Below are 14,936 nucleotides of genomic sequence, written 5' to 3'. Positions count from 1 at the left end.
GTATAACAGTTAACCAATAAAAGGTTTGTCTGTTATCGTTAAAAGAACTTAACTAAAAAATTTGCACTATACATTAGTTATATAGGTCCTAAAAAGTGCCTTGTGAAATATATGGTGCCAAATGTGCAATTCACATTGCAGAAAGTTCTAACTGGTCTCAAAATGTTTATTAGAGTCTAATAAGTAAATATTAAAAGTATAACAGTTAACCAATAAAAGGTTTGTCTGTTATCGTTAAAAGAACTTAACTAAAAATTTTGCACTATACATTAGTTATATAGGTCCTAAAAAGTGCCTTGTGAACTATATGGTGCCAAATGTGCAATTCACATTGCAAAAAGTTCTAACGGGTCTCAAAATGTTTATTAGAGTCTAATAAGTAAATAATAAAAGTATAACAGTTAACCAATAAAAGGTTTGTCTGTTATCGTTAAAAGAACTTAACTAAAAAATTTACACTATACATTAGTTATATAGGTCCTAAAAAGTGCCTTGTGAACTATATGGTGCCAAATGTGCAATTCACATTGCAAAAAGTTCTAACGGGTCTCAAAATGTTTATTAGAGTCTAATAAGTAAATAATAAAAATATAACAGTTAACCAATAAAAGGTTTGTCTGTTATCGTTAAAAGAACTTAACTAAAAAATTTCCACTATACATTAGTTATATAGGTCCTAAAAAGTGCCTTGTGAACTTTATGGTGCCAAATGTGCAATTCACATTGCAGAAAGTTCTAACGGGTCTCAAAATGTTTATTAGAGTCTAATAAGTAAATAATAAAAGTATAACAGTTAACCAATAAAAGGTTTGTCTGTTATCGTTAAAAGAACTTAACTAAAAATTTTGCACTATACATTAGTTATATAGGTCCTAAAAAGTGCCTTGTCAACTATATGGTGCCAAATGTGCAATTCACATTGCAAAAAGTTCTAACGGGTCTCAAAATATTTATTAGAGTCTAATAAGTAAATAATAAAAGTATAACAGTTAACCAATAAAAGGTTTGTCTGTTATCGTTAAAAGAACTTAACTAAAAAATTTGCACTATACATTAGTTATATAGGTCCTAAAAAGTGCCTTGTGAACTATATGGTGCCAAATGTGCAATTCACATTGCAAAAAGTTCTAACGGGTCTCAAAATGTTTATTAGAGTCTAATAAGTAAATAATAAAAGTATAACAGTTAACCAATAAAAGGTTTGTCTGTTATCGTTAAAAGAACTTAACTAAAAAATTTCCACTGTACATTAGCTATATAAATCCTAAAAAGTGCCTTGTGAACTATATGGTGCCAAATGTGCAATTCACATTGCAAAAAGTTCTAACCGGTCTCAAAATGTTTATTAGAGTCTAATAAGTAAATAATAAAAGTATAACAGTTAACCAATAAAAGGTTTGTCTGTTATCGTTAAAAGAACTTAACTAAAAAATTTGCACTATACATTAGTTATATAGGTCCTAAAAAGTGCCTTGTAAACTATATGGTGCCAAATGTGCAATTCACATTGCAAAAAGTTCTAACGGGTCTCAAAATGTTTATTAGAGTCTAATAAGTAAATAATAAAAGTATAACAGTTAACCAATAAAAGGTTTGTCTGTTATCGTTAAAAGAACTTAACTAAAAAATTTCCACTGTACATTAGCTATATAAATCCTAAAAAGTGCCTTGTGAACTATATGGTGCCAAATGTGCAATTCACATTGCAGAAAGTTCTAACGGGTCTCAAAATGTTTATTAGAGTCTAATAAGTAAATAATAAAAGTATAACAGTTAACCAATAAAAGGTTTGTCTGTTATCGTTAAAAGAACTTAACTAAAAAATTTGCACTATACATTAGTTATATAGGTCCTAAAAAGTGCCTTGTCAACTATATGGTGCCAAATGTGCAATTCACATTGCAAAAAGTTCTAACGGGTCTCAAAATGTTTATTAGAGTCTAATAAGTAAATAATAAAAGTATAACAGTTAACCAATAAAAGGTTTGTCTGTTATCGTTAAAAGAACTTAACTAAAAAATTTACACTATACATTAGTTATATAGGTCCTAAAAAGTGCCTTGTGAACTATATGGTGCCAAATGTGCAATTCACATTGCAAAAAGTTCTAACGGGTCTCAAAATGTTTATTAGAGTCTAATAAGTAAATAATAAAAGTATAACAGTTAACCAATAAAAGGTTTGTCTGTTATCGTTAAAAGAACTTAACTAAAAAATTTGCACTATACATTAGTTATATAGGTCCTAAAAAGTGCCTTGTGAACTATATGGTGCCAAATGTGCAATTCACATTGCAAAAAGTTCTAACGGGTCTCAAAATGTTTATTAGAGTCTAATAAGTAAATAATAAAAGTATATCAGTTATCCAATAAAAGGTTTGTCTGTTATCGTTAAAAGAACTTAACTAAAAAATTTGCACTATATATTAGTTATATAGGTCCTAAAAAGTGCCTTGTGAACTATATGGTGCCAAATGTGCAATTCACATTGCAAAAAGTTCTAACGGGTCTCAAAATGTTTATTAGAGTCTAATAAGTAAATAATAAAAGTATAACAGTTAACCAATAAAAGGTTTGTCTGTTATCGTTAAAAGAACTTAACTAAAAAATTTGCACTATACATTAGTTATATAGGTCCTAAAAAGTGCCTTGTGAACTATATGGTGCCAAATGTGCAATTCACATTGCAAAAAGTTCTAACGGGTCTCAAAATGTTTATTAGAGTCTAATAAGTAAATAATAAAAGTATAACAGTTAACCAATAAAAGGTTTTTCTGTTATCGTTAAAAGAACTTAACTAAAAAATTTGCACTATACATTAGTTATAAAGGTCCTAAAAAGTGCCTTGTGAACTATATGGTGCCAAATGTGCAATTCACATTGCAAAAAGTTCTAACGGGTCTCAAAATGTTTATTAGAGTCTAATAAGTAAATAATAAAAGTATAACAGTTAACCAATAAAAGGTTTGTCTGTTATCGTTAAAAGAACTTAACTAAAAAATTTGCACTATACATTAGTTATATAGGTCCTAAAAAGTGCCTTGTGAACTATATGGTGCCAAATGTGCAATTCACATTGCAGAAAGTTCTAACGGGTCTCAAAATGTTTATTAGAGTCTAATAAGTAAATAATAAAAGTATAACAGTTAACCAATAAAAGGTTTGTCTGTTATCGTTAAAAGAACTTAACTAAAAAATTTGCACTATACATTAGTTATATAGGTCCTAAAAAGTGCCTTGTCAACTATATGGTGCCAAATGTGCAATTCACATTGCAAAAAGTTCTAACGGGTCTCAAAATGTTTATTAGAGTCTAATAAGTAAATAATAAAAGTATAACAGTTAACCAATAAAAGGTTTGTCTGTTATCGTTAAAAGAACTTAACTAAAAAATTTGCACTATACATTAGTTATATAGGTCCTAAAAAGTGCCTTGTCAACTTTATGGTGCCAAATGTGCAATTCACATTGCAAAAAGTTCTAACGGGTCTCAAAATGTTTAGTAGAGTCTAATAAGTAAATAATAAAAGTATAACAGTTAACCAATAAAAGGTTTGTCTGTTATCGTTAAAAGAACTTAACTAAAATATTTGCACTATACATTAGTTATATAGGTCCTAAAAAGTGCCTTGTGAACTATATGGTGCCAAATGTGCAATTCACATTGCAAAAAGTTCTAACGGGTTTCAAAATGTTTAGTAGAGTCTAATAAGTAAATAATAAAAGTATAACAGTTAACCAATAAAAGGTTTGTCTGTTATCGTTAAAAGAACTTAACTAAAAAATTTACACTATACATTAGCTATATAGGTCCTAAAAAGTGCCTTGTGAACTATATGGTGCCAAATGTGCAATTCACATTGCAAAAAGTTCTAACGGGTCTCAAAATGTTTATTAGAGTCTAATAAGTAAATAATAAAAGTATAACAGTTAACCAATAAAAGGTTTGTCTGTTATCGTTAAAAGAACTTAACTAAAAAATTTACACTATACATTAGTTATATAGGTCCTAAAAAGTGCCTTGTGAACTATATGGTGCCAAATGTGCAATTCACATTGCAAAAAGTTCTAACGGGTCTCAAAATGTTTATTAGAGTCTAATAAGTAAATAATAAAAGTATAACAGTTAACCAATAAAAGGTTTGTCTGTTATCGTTAAATAAACTTAACTAAAAAATTTACACTATACATTAGCTATATAGGTCCTAAAAAGTGCCTTGTGAACTATATGGTGCCAAATGTGCAATTCACATTGCAAAAAGTTCTAACGGGTCTCAAAATGTTTATTAGAGTCTAATAAGTAAATAATAAAAGTATAACAGTTAACCAATAAAAGGTTTGTCTGTTATCGTTAAAAGAACTTAACTAAAAAATTTACACTATACATTAGTTATATAGGTCCTAAAAAGTGCCTTGTGAACTATATGGTGCCAAATGTGCAATTCACATTGCAAAAAGTTCTAACGGGTCTCAAAATGTTTATTAGAGTCTAATAAGTAATAAATAAAAGTATAACAGTTAACCAATAAAAGGTTTGTCTGTTATCGTTAAAAGAACTTAACTAAAATATTTGCACTATACATTAGTTATATAGGTCCTAAAAAGTGCCTTGTGAACTATATGGTGCCAAATGTGCAATTCACATTGCAAAAAGTTCTAACGGGTCTCAAAATGTTTATTAGAGTCTAATAAGTAAATAATAAAAGTATAACAGTTAACCAATAAAAGGTTTGTCTGTTCTCGTTAAAAGAACTTAACTAAAAAATTTGCACTATACATTAGTTATATAGGTCCTAAAAAGTGCCTTGTGAACTATATGGTGCCAAATGTGCAATTCACATTGCAAAAAGTTCTAACGGGTCTCAAAATGTTTAGTAGAGTCTAATAAGTAAATAATAAAAGTATAACAGTTAACCAATAAAAGGTTTGTCTGTTATCGTTAAAAGAACTTAACTAAAAAATTTGCACTATACATTAGTTATATAGGTCCTAAAAAGTGCCTTGTCAACTATATGGTGCCAAATGTGCAATTCACATTGCAAAAAGTTCTAACGGGTCTCAAAATGTTTAGTAGAGTCTAATAAGTAAATAATAAAAGTATAACAGTTAACCAATAAAAGGTTTGTTGTTATCGTTAGAAGAACTTAACTAAAAAATTTGCACTATACATTAGTTATATAGGTCCTAAAAAGTGCCTTGTCAACTATATGGTGCCAAATGTGCAATTCACATTGCAAAAAGTTCTAACGGGTCTCAAAATGTTTATTAGAGTCTAATAAGTAAATAATAAAAGTATAACAGTTAACCAATAAAAGGTTTGTCTGTTATCGTTAAAAGAACTTAACTAAAAAATTTGCACTATACATTAGCTATATAGGTCCTAAAAAGTGCCTTGTAAACTATATGGTGCAAAATGTGCAATTCACATTGCTAAAAGTTCTAACGGGTCTCAAAATGTTTATTAGAGTCTAATAAGTAAATAATAAAAGTATAACAGTTAACCAATAAAAGGTTTGTCTGTTATCGTTAAAAGAACTTAACTAAAAAATTTCCACTGTACATTAGCTTTATAAATCCTAAAAAGTGCCTTGTGAACTATATGGTGCCAAATGTGCAATTCACATTGCAAAAAGTTCTAACGGGTCTCAAAATGTTTATTAGAGTCTAATAAGTAAATAATAAAAGTATAACAGTTAACCAATAAAAGGTTTGTCTGTTATCGTTAAAAGAACTTAACTAAAAAATTTGCACTATACATTAGTTATATAGGTCCTAAAAAGTGCCTTGTAAACTATATGGTGCCAAATGTGCAATTCACATTGCAAAAAGTTCTAACGGGTCTCAAAATGTTTATTAGAGTCTAAAAAGTAAATAATAAAAGTATAACAGTTAACCAATAAAAGGTTTGTCTGTTATCGTTAAAAGAACTTAACTAAAAAATTTGCACTATACATTAGTTATATAGGTCCTAAAAAGTGCCTTGTGAACTATATGGTGCCAAATGTGCAATTCACATTGCAAAAAGTTCTAACGGGTCTCAAAATGTTTATTAGAGTCTAATAAGTAAATAATAAAAGTATATCAGTTATCCAATAAAAGGTTTGTCTGTTATCGTTAAAAGAACTTAACTAAAAAATTTGCACTATATATTAGTTATATAGGTCCTAAAAAGTGCCTTGTGAACTATATGGTGCCAAATGTGCAATTCACATTGCAAAAAGTTCTAACGGGTTTCAAAATGTTTAGTAGAGTCTAATAAGTAAATAATAAAAGTATAACAGTTAACCAATAAAAGGTTTGTCTGTTATCGTTAAAAGAACTTAACTAAAAAATTTACACTATACATTAGCTATATAGGTCCTAAAAAGTGCCTTGTGAACTATATGGTGCCAAATGTGCAATTCACATTGCAAAAAGTTCTAACGGGTCTCAAAATGTTTATTAGAGTCTAATAAGTAAATAATAAAAGTATAACAGTTAACCAATAAAAGGTTTGTCTGTTATCGTTAAAAGAACTTAACTAAAAAATTTACACTATACATTAGTTATATAGGTCCTAAAAAGTGCCTTGTGAACTATATGGTGCCAAATGTGCAATTCACATTGCAAAAAGTTCTAACGGGTCTCAAAATGTTTATTAGAGTCTAATAAGTAAATAATAAAAGTATAACAGTTAACCAATAAAAGGTTTGTCTGTTATCGTTAAAAAAACTTAACTAAAAAATTTACACTATACATTAGCTATATAGGTCCTAAAAAGTGCCTTGTGAACTATATGGTGCCAAATGTGCAATTCACATTGCAAAAAGTTCTAACGGGTCTCAAAATGTTTATTAGAGTCTAATAAGTAAATAATAAAAGTATAACAGTTAACCAATAAAAGGTTTGTCTGTTATCGTTAAAAGAACTTAACTAAAAAATTTACACTATACATTAGTTATATAGGTCCTAAAAAGTGCCTTGTGAACTATATGGTGCCAAATGTGCAATTCACATTGCAAAAAGTTCTAACGGGTCTCAAAATGTTTATTAGAGTCTAATAAGTAATAAATAAAAGTATAACAGTTAACCAATAAAAGGTTTGTCTGTTATCGTTAAAAGAACTTAACTAAAATATTTGCACTATACATTAGTTATATAGGTCCTAAAAAGTGCCTTGTGAACTATATGGTGCCAAATGTGCAATTCACATTGCAAAAAGTTCTAACGGGTCTCAAAATGTTTATTAGAGTCTAATAAGTAAATAATAAAAGTATAACAGTTAACCAATAAAAGGTTTGTCTGTTATCGTTAAAAGAACTTAACTAAAAAATTTGCACTATACATTAGTTATATAGGTCCTAAAAAGTGCCTTGTGAACTATATGGTGCCAAATGTGCAATTCACATTGCAAAAAGTTCTAACGGGTCTCAAAATGTTTAGTAGAGTCTAATAAGTAAATAATAAAAGTATAACAGTTAACCAATAAAAGGTTTGTCTGTTATCGTTAAAAGAACTTAACTAAAAAATTTGCACTATACATTAGTTATATAGGTCCTAAAAAGTGCCTTGTCAACTATATGGTGCCAAATGTGCAATTCACATTGCAAAAAGTTCTAACGGGTCTCAAAATGTTTAGTAGAGTCTAATAAGTAAATAATAAAAGTATAACAGTTAACCAATAAAAGGTTTGTTGTTATCGTTAGAAGAACTTAACTAAAAAATTTGCACTATACATTAGTTATATAGGTCCTAAAAAGTGCCTTGTCAACTATATGGTGCCAAATGTGCAATTCACTTTGCAAAAAGTTCTAACGGGTCTCAAAATGTTTATTAGAGTCTAATAAGTAAATAATAAAAGTATAACAGTTAACCAATAAAAGGTTTGTCTGTTATCGTTAAAAGAACTTAACTAAAAAATTTGCACTATACATTAGCTATATAGGTCCTAAAAAGTGCCTTGTAAACTATATGGTGCAAAATGTGCAATTCACATTGCTAAAAGTTCTAACGGGTCTCAAAATGTTTATTAGAGTCTAATAAGTAAATAATAAAAGTATAACAGTTAACCAATAAAAGGTTTGTCTGTTATCGTTAAAAGAACTTAACTAAAAAATTTACACTATACATTAGTTATATAGGTCCTAAAAAGTGCCTTGTGAACTATATGGTGCCAAATGTGCAATTCACATTGCAAAAAGTTCTAACGGGGCTCAAAATGTTTATTAGAGTCTAATAAGTAAATAATAAAAGTATAACAGTTAACCAATAAAAGGTTTGTCTGTTATCGTTAAAAGAACTTAACTAAAAAATTTACACTATACATTAGTTATATAGGTCCTAAAAAGTGCCTTGTCAACTATATGGTGCCAAATGTGCAATTCACATTGCAAAAAGTTCTAACGGGTCTCAAAATGTTTATTAGAGTCTAATAAGTAAATAATAAAAGTATAACAGTTAACCAATAAAAGGTTTGTCTGTTATCGTTAAAAGAACTTAACTAAAAAATTTACACTATACATTAGCTATATAGGTCCTAAAAAGTGCCTTGTGAACTATATGGTGCAAAATGTGCAATTCACATTGCAAAAAGTTCTAACGGGTCTCAAAATGTTTATTAGAGTCTAATAAGTAAATAATAAAAGTATAACAGTTAACCAATAAAAGGTTTGTCTGTTATCGTTAAAAGAACTTAACTAAAAAATTTGCACTATACATTAGTTATATAGGTCCTAAAAAGTGCCTTGTCAACTATATGGTGCCAAATGTGCAATTCACATTGCAAAAAGTTCTAACGGGTCTCAAAATGTTTATTAGAGTCTAATAAGTAAATAATAAAAGTATAACAGTTAACCAATAAAAGGTTTGTCTGTTATCGTTAAAAGAACTTAACTAAAATATTTGCACTATACATTAGTTATATAGGTCCTAAAAAGTGCCTTGTGAACTATATGGTGCCAAATGTGCAATTCACATTGCAAAAAGTTCTAACGGGTCTCAAAATGTTTATTAGAGTCTAATAAGTAAATAATAAAAGTATAACAGTTAACCAATAAAAGGTTTGTCTGTTATCGTTAAAAGAACTTAACTAAAAAATTTGCACTATACATTAGTTATATAGGTCCTAAAAAGTGCTTTGTCAACTATATGGTGCCAAATGTGCAATTCACATTGCAAAAAGTTCTAACGGGTCTCAAAATGTTTATTAGAGTCTAATAAGTAAATAATAAAAGTATAACAGTTAACCAATAAAAGGTTTGTCTGTTATCGTTAAAAGAACTTAACTAAAAAATTTGCACTATACATTAGTTATATAGGTCCTAAAAAGTGCCTTGTCAACTATATGGTGCCAAATGTGCAATTCACATTGCAAAAAGTTCTAACGGGTCTCAAAATGTTTATTAGAGTCTAATAAGTAAATAATAAAAGTATAACAGTTAACCAATAAAAGGTTTGTCTGTTATCGTTAAAAGAACTTAACTAAAAAATTTGCACTATACATTAGTTATATAGGTCCTAAAAAGTGCCTTGTCAACTATATGGTGCCAAATGTGCAATTCACATTGCAGAAAGTTCTAACGGGTCTCAAAATGTTTATTAGAGTCTAATAAGTAAATAATAAAAGTATAACAGTTAACCAATAAAAGGTTTGTCTGTTATCGTTAAAAGAACTTAACTAAAAAATTTGCACTCTACATTAGTTATATAGGTCCTAAAAAGTGCCTTGTCAACTATATAGTGCCAAATGTGCAATTCACATTGCAAAATGTTCTAACGGGTCTCAAAATGTTTATTAGAGTCTAATAAGTAAATAATAAAAGTATAACAGTTAACCAATAAAAGGTTTGTCTGTTATCGTTAAAAGAACTTAATTAAAAAATTTGCACTATACATTAGTTATATAGGTCCTAAAAAGTGCCTTGTGAACTATATGGTGCCAAATGTGCAATTCACATTGCAAAAAGTTCTAACGGGTCTCAAAATGTTTATTAGAGTCTAATAAGTAAATGATAAAAGTATAACAGTTAACCAATAAAAGGTTTGTCTGTTATCGTTTAAAGAACTTAACTAAAAAATTTACACTATACATTAGCTTTATAGGTCCTAAAAAGTGCCTTGTGAACTATATGGTGCCAAATGTGCAATTCACATTGCAAAAAATTCTAACTGGTCTCAAAATGTTTATTAGAGTCTAATAAGTAAATAATAAAAGTATAACAGTTAACCAATAAAAGGTTTGTCTGTTATCGTTAAAAGAACTTAACTAAAAAATTTGCACTCTACATTAGTTATATAGGTCCTAAAAAGTGCCTTGTCAACTATATGGTGCCAAATGTGCAATTCACATTGCAAAAAGTTCTAACGGGTCTCAAAATGTTTATTAGAGTCTAATAAGTAATAAATAAAAGTATAACAGTTAACCAATAAAAGGTTTGTCTGTTATCGTTAAAAGAACTTAACTAAAATATTTGCACTATACATTAGTTATATAGGTCCTAAAAAGTGCCTTGTGAACTATATGGTGCCAAATGTGCAATTCACATTGCAAAAAGTTCTAACGGGTCTCAAAATGTTTATTAGAGTCTAATAAGTAAATAATAAAAGTATAACAGTTAACCAATAAAAGGTTTGTCTGTTATCGTTAAAAGAACTTAACTAAAAAATTTGCACTATACATTAGTTATATAGGTCCTAAAAAGTGCCTTGTGAACTATATGGTGCCAAATGTGCAATTCACATTGCAAAAAGTTCTAACGGGTCTCAAAATGTTTAGTAGAGTCTAATAAGTAAATAATAAAAGTATAACAGTTAACCAATAAAAGGTTTGTCTGTTATCGTTAAAAGAACTTAACTAAAAAATTTGCACTATACATTAGTTATATAGGTCCTAAAAAGTGCCTTGTCAACTATATGGTGCCAAATGTGCAATTCACATTGCAAAAAGTTCTAACGGGTCTCAAAATGTTTAGTAGAGTCTAATAAGTAAATAATAAAAGTATAACAGTTAACCAATAAAAGGTTTGTTGTTATCGTTAGAAGAACTTAACTAAAAAATTTGCACTATACATTAGTTATATAGGTCCTAAAAAGTGCCTTGTCAACTATATGGTGCCAAATGTGCAATTCACATTGCAAAAAGTTCTAACGGGTCTCAAAATGTTTATTAGAGTCTAATAAGTAAATAATAAAAGTATAACAGTTAACCAATAAAAGGTTTGTCTCTTATCGTTAAAAGAACTTAACTAAAAAATTTGCACTATACATTAGCTATATAGGTCCTAAAAAGTGCCTTGTAAACTATATGGTGCAAAATGTGCAATTCACATTGCTAAAAGTTCTAACGGGTCTCAAAATGTTTATTAGAGTCTAATAAGTAAATAATAAAAGTATAACAGTTAACCAATAAAAGGTTTGTCTGTTATCGTTAAAAGAACTTAACTAAAAAATTTCCACTGTACATTAGCTATATAAATCCTAAAAAGTGCCTTGTGAACTATATGGTGCCAAATGTGCAATTCACATTGCAAAAAGTTCTAACGGGTCTCAAAATGTTTATTAGAGTCTAATAAGTAAATAATAAAAGTATAACAGTTAACCAATAAAAGGTTTGTCTGTTATCGTTAAAAGAACTTAACTAAAAAATTTGCACTATACATTAGTTATATAGGTCCTAAAAAGTGCCTTGTAAACTATAAGGTGCCAAATGTGCAATTCACATTGCAAAAAGTTCTAACGGGTCTCAAAATGTTTATTAGAGTCTAATAAGTAAATAATAAAAGTATAACAGTTAACCAATAAAAGGTTTGTCTGTTATCGTTAAAAGAACTTAACTAAAAAATTTGCACTATACATTAGTTATATAGGTCCTAAAAAGTGCCTTGTGAACTATATGGTGCCAAATGTGCAATTCACATTGCAAAAAGTTCTAACGGGTCTCAAAATGTTTATTAGAGTCTAATAAGTAAATAATAAAAGTATATCAGTTATCCAATAAAAGGTTTGTCTGTTATCGTTAAAAGAACTTAACTAAAAAATTTGCACTATATATTAGTTATATAGGTCCTAAAAAGTGCCTTGTGAACTATATGGTGCCAAATGTGCAATTCACATTGCAAAAAGTTCTAACGGGTCTCAAAATGTTTAGTAGAGTCTAATAAGTAAATAATAAAAGTATAACAGTTAACCAATAAAAGGTTTGTCTGTTATCGTTAAAAGAACTTAACTAAAAAATTTACACTATACATTAGCTATATAGGTCCTAAAAAGTGCCTTGTGAACTATATGGTGCCAAATGTGCAATTCACATTGCAAAAAGTTCTAACGGGTCTCAAAATGTTTATTAGAGTCTAATAAGTAAATAATAAAAGTATAACAGTTAACCAATAAAAGGTTTGTCTGTTATCGTTAAAAGAACTTAACTAAAAAATTTACACTATACATTAGTTATATAGGTCCTAAAAAGTGCCTTGTGAACTATATGGTGCCAAATGTGCAATTCACATTGCAAAAAGTTCTAACGGGTCTCAAAATGTTTATTAGAGTCTAATAAGTAAATAATAAAAGTATAACAGTTAACCAATAAAAGGTTTGTCTGTTATCGTTAAAAAAACTTAACTAAAAAATTTACACTATACATTAGCTATATAGGTCCTAAGAAGTGCCTTGTGAACTATATGGTGCCAAATGTGCAATTCACATTGCAAAAAGTTCTAACGGGTCTCAAAATGTTTATTAGAGTCTAATAAGTAAATAATAAAAGTATAACAGTTAACCAATAAAAGGTTTGTCTGTTATCGTTAAAAGAACTTAACTAAAAAATTTACACTATACATTAGTTATATAGGTCCTAAAAAGTGCCTTGTGAACTATATGGTGCCAAATGTGCAATTCACATTGCAAAAAGTTCTAACGGGTCTCAAAATGTTTATTAGAGTCTAATAAGTAATAAATAAAAGTATAACAGTTAACCAATAAAAGGTTTGTCTGTTATCGTTAAAAGAACTTAACTAAAATATTTGCACTATACATTAGTTATATAGGTCCTAAAAAGTGCCTTGTGAACTATATGGTGCCAAATGTGCAATTCACATTGCAAAAAGTTCTAACGGGTCTCAAAATGTTTATTAGAGTCTAATAAGTAAATAATAAAAGTATAACAGTTAACCAATAAAAGGTTTGTCTGTTATCGTTAAAAGAACTTAACTAAAAAATTTGCACTATACATTAGTTATATAGGTCCTAAAAAGTGCCTTGTGAACTATATGGTGCCAAATGTGCAATTCACATTGCAAAAAGTTCTAACGGGTCTCAAAATGTTTAGTAGAGTCTAATAAGTAAATAATAAAAGTATAACAGTTAACCAATAAAAGGTTTGTCTGTTATCGTTAAAAGAACTTAACTAAAAAATTTGCACTATACATTAGTTATATAGGTCCTAAAAAGTGCCTTGTCAACTATATGGTGCCAAATGTGCAATTCACATTGCAAAAAGTTCTAACGGGTCTCAAAATGTTTAGTAGAGTCTAATAAGTAAATAATAAAAGTATAACAGTTAACCAATAAAAGGTTTGTTGTTATCGTTAGAAGAACTTAACTAAAAAATTTGCACTATACATTAGTTATATAGGTCCTAAAAAGTGCCTTGTCAACTATATGGTGCCAAATGTGCAATTCACTTTGCAAAAAGTTCTAACGGGTCTCAAAATGTTTATTAGAGTCTAATAAGTAAATAATAAAAGTATAACAGTTAACCAATAAAAGGTTTGTCTGTTATCGTTAAAAGAACTTAACTAAAAAATTTGCACTATACATTAGCTATATAGGTCCTAAAAAGTGCCTTGTAAACTATATGGTGCAAAATGTGCAATTCACATTGCTAAAAGTTCTAACGGGTCTCAAAATGTTTATTAGAGTCTAATAAGTAAATAATAAAAGTATAACAGTTAACCAATAAAAGGTTTGTCTGTTATCGTTAAAAGAACTTAACTAAAAAATTTACACTATACATTAGTTATATAGGTCCTAAAAAGTGCCTTGTGAACTATATGGTGCCAAATGTGCAATTCACATTGCAAAAAGTTCTAACGGGGCTCAAAATGTTTATTAGAGTCTAATAAGTAAATAATAAAAGTATAACAGTTAACCAATAAAAGGTTTGTCTGTTATCGTTAAAAGAACTTAACTAAAAAATTTACACTATACATTAGTTATATAGGTCCTAAAAAGTGCCTTGTCAACTATATGGTGCCAAATGTGCAATTCACATTGCAAAAAGTTCTAACGGGTCTCAAAATGTTTATTAGAGTCTAATAAGTAAATAATAAAAGTATAACAGTTAACCAATAAAAGGTTTGTCTGTTATCGTTAAAAGAACTTAACTAAAAAATTTACACTATACATTAGCTATATAGGTCCTAAAAAGTGCCTTGTGAACTATATGGTGCAAAATGTGCAATTCACATTGCAAAAAGTTCTAACGGGTCTCAAAATGTTTATTAGAGTCTAATAAGTAAATAATAAAAGTATAACAGTTAACCAATAAAAGGTTTGTCTGTTATCGTTAAAAGAACTTAACTAAAAAATTTGCACTATACATTAGTTATATAGGTCCTAAAAAGTGCCTTGTCAACTATATGGTGCCAAATGTGCAATTCACATTGCAAAAAGTTCTAACGGGTCTCAAAATGTTTATTAGAGTCTAATAAGTAAATAATAAAAGTATAACAGTTAACCAATAAAAGGTTTGTCTGTTATCGTTAAAAGAACTTAACTAAAATATTTGCACTATACATTAGTTATATAGGTCCTAAAAAGTGCCTTGTGAACTATATGGTGCCAAATGTGCAATTCACATTGCAAAAAGTTCTAACGGGTCTCAAAATGTTTATTAGAGTCTAATAAGTAAATAATAAAAGTATAACAGTTAACCAATAAAAGGTTTGTCTGTTATCGTTAAAA

The sequence above is a fragment of the Clavelina lepadiformis genome, chromosome 4 (assembly GCF_947623445.1).
Source record: "Clavelina lepadiformis chromosome 4, kaClaLepa1.1, whole genome shotgun sequence".
In the NCBI taxonomy this organism is placed as follows: Eukaryota; Metazoa; Chordata; class Ascidiacea; order Aplousobranchia; family Clavelinidae; genus Clavelina; species Clavelina lepadiformis.
The sequence above is the reverse complement of the archived record's forward strand: the minus strand, read 5'-3'. Positions refer to the sequence as shown.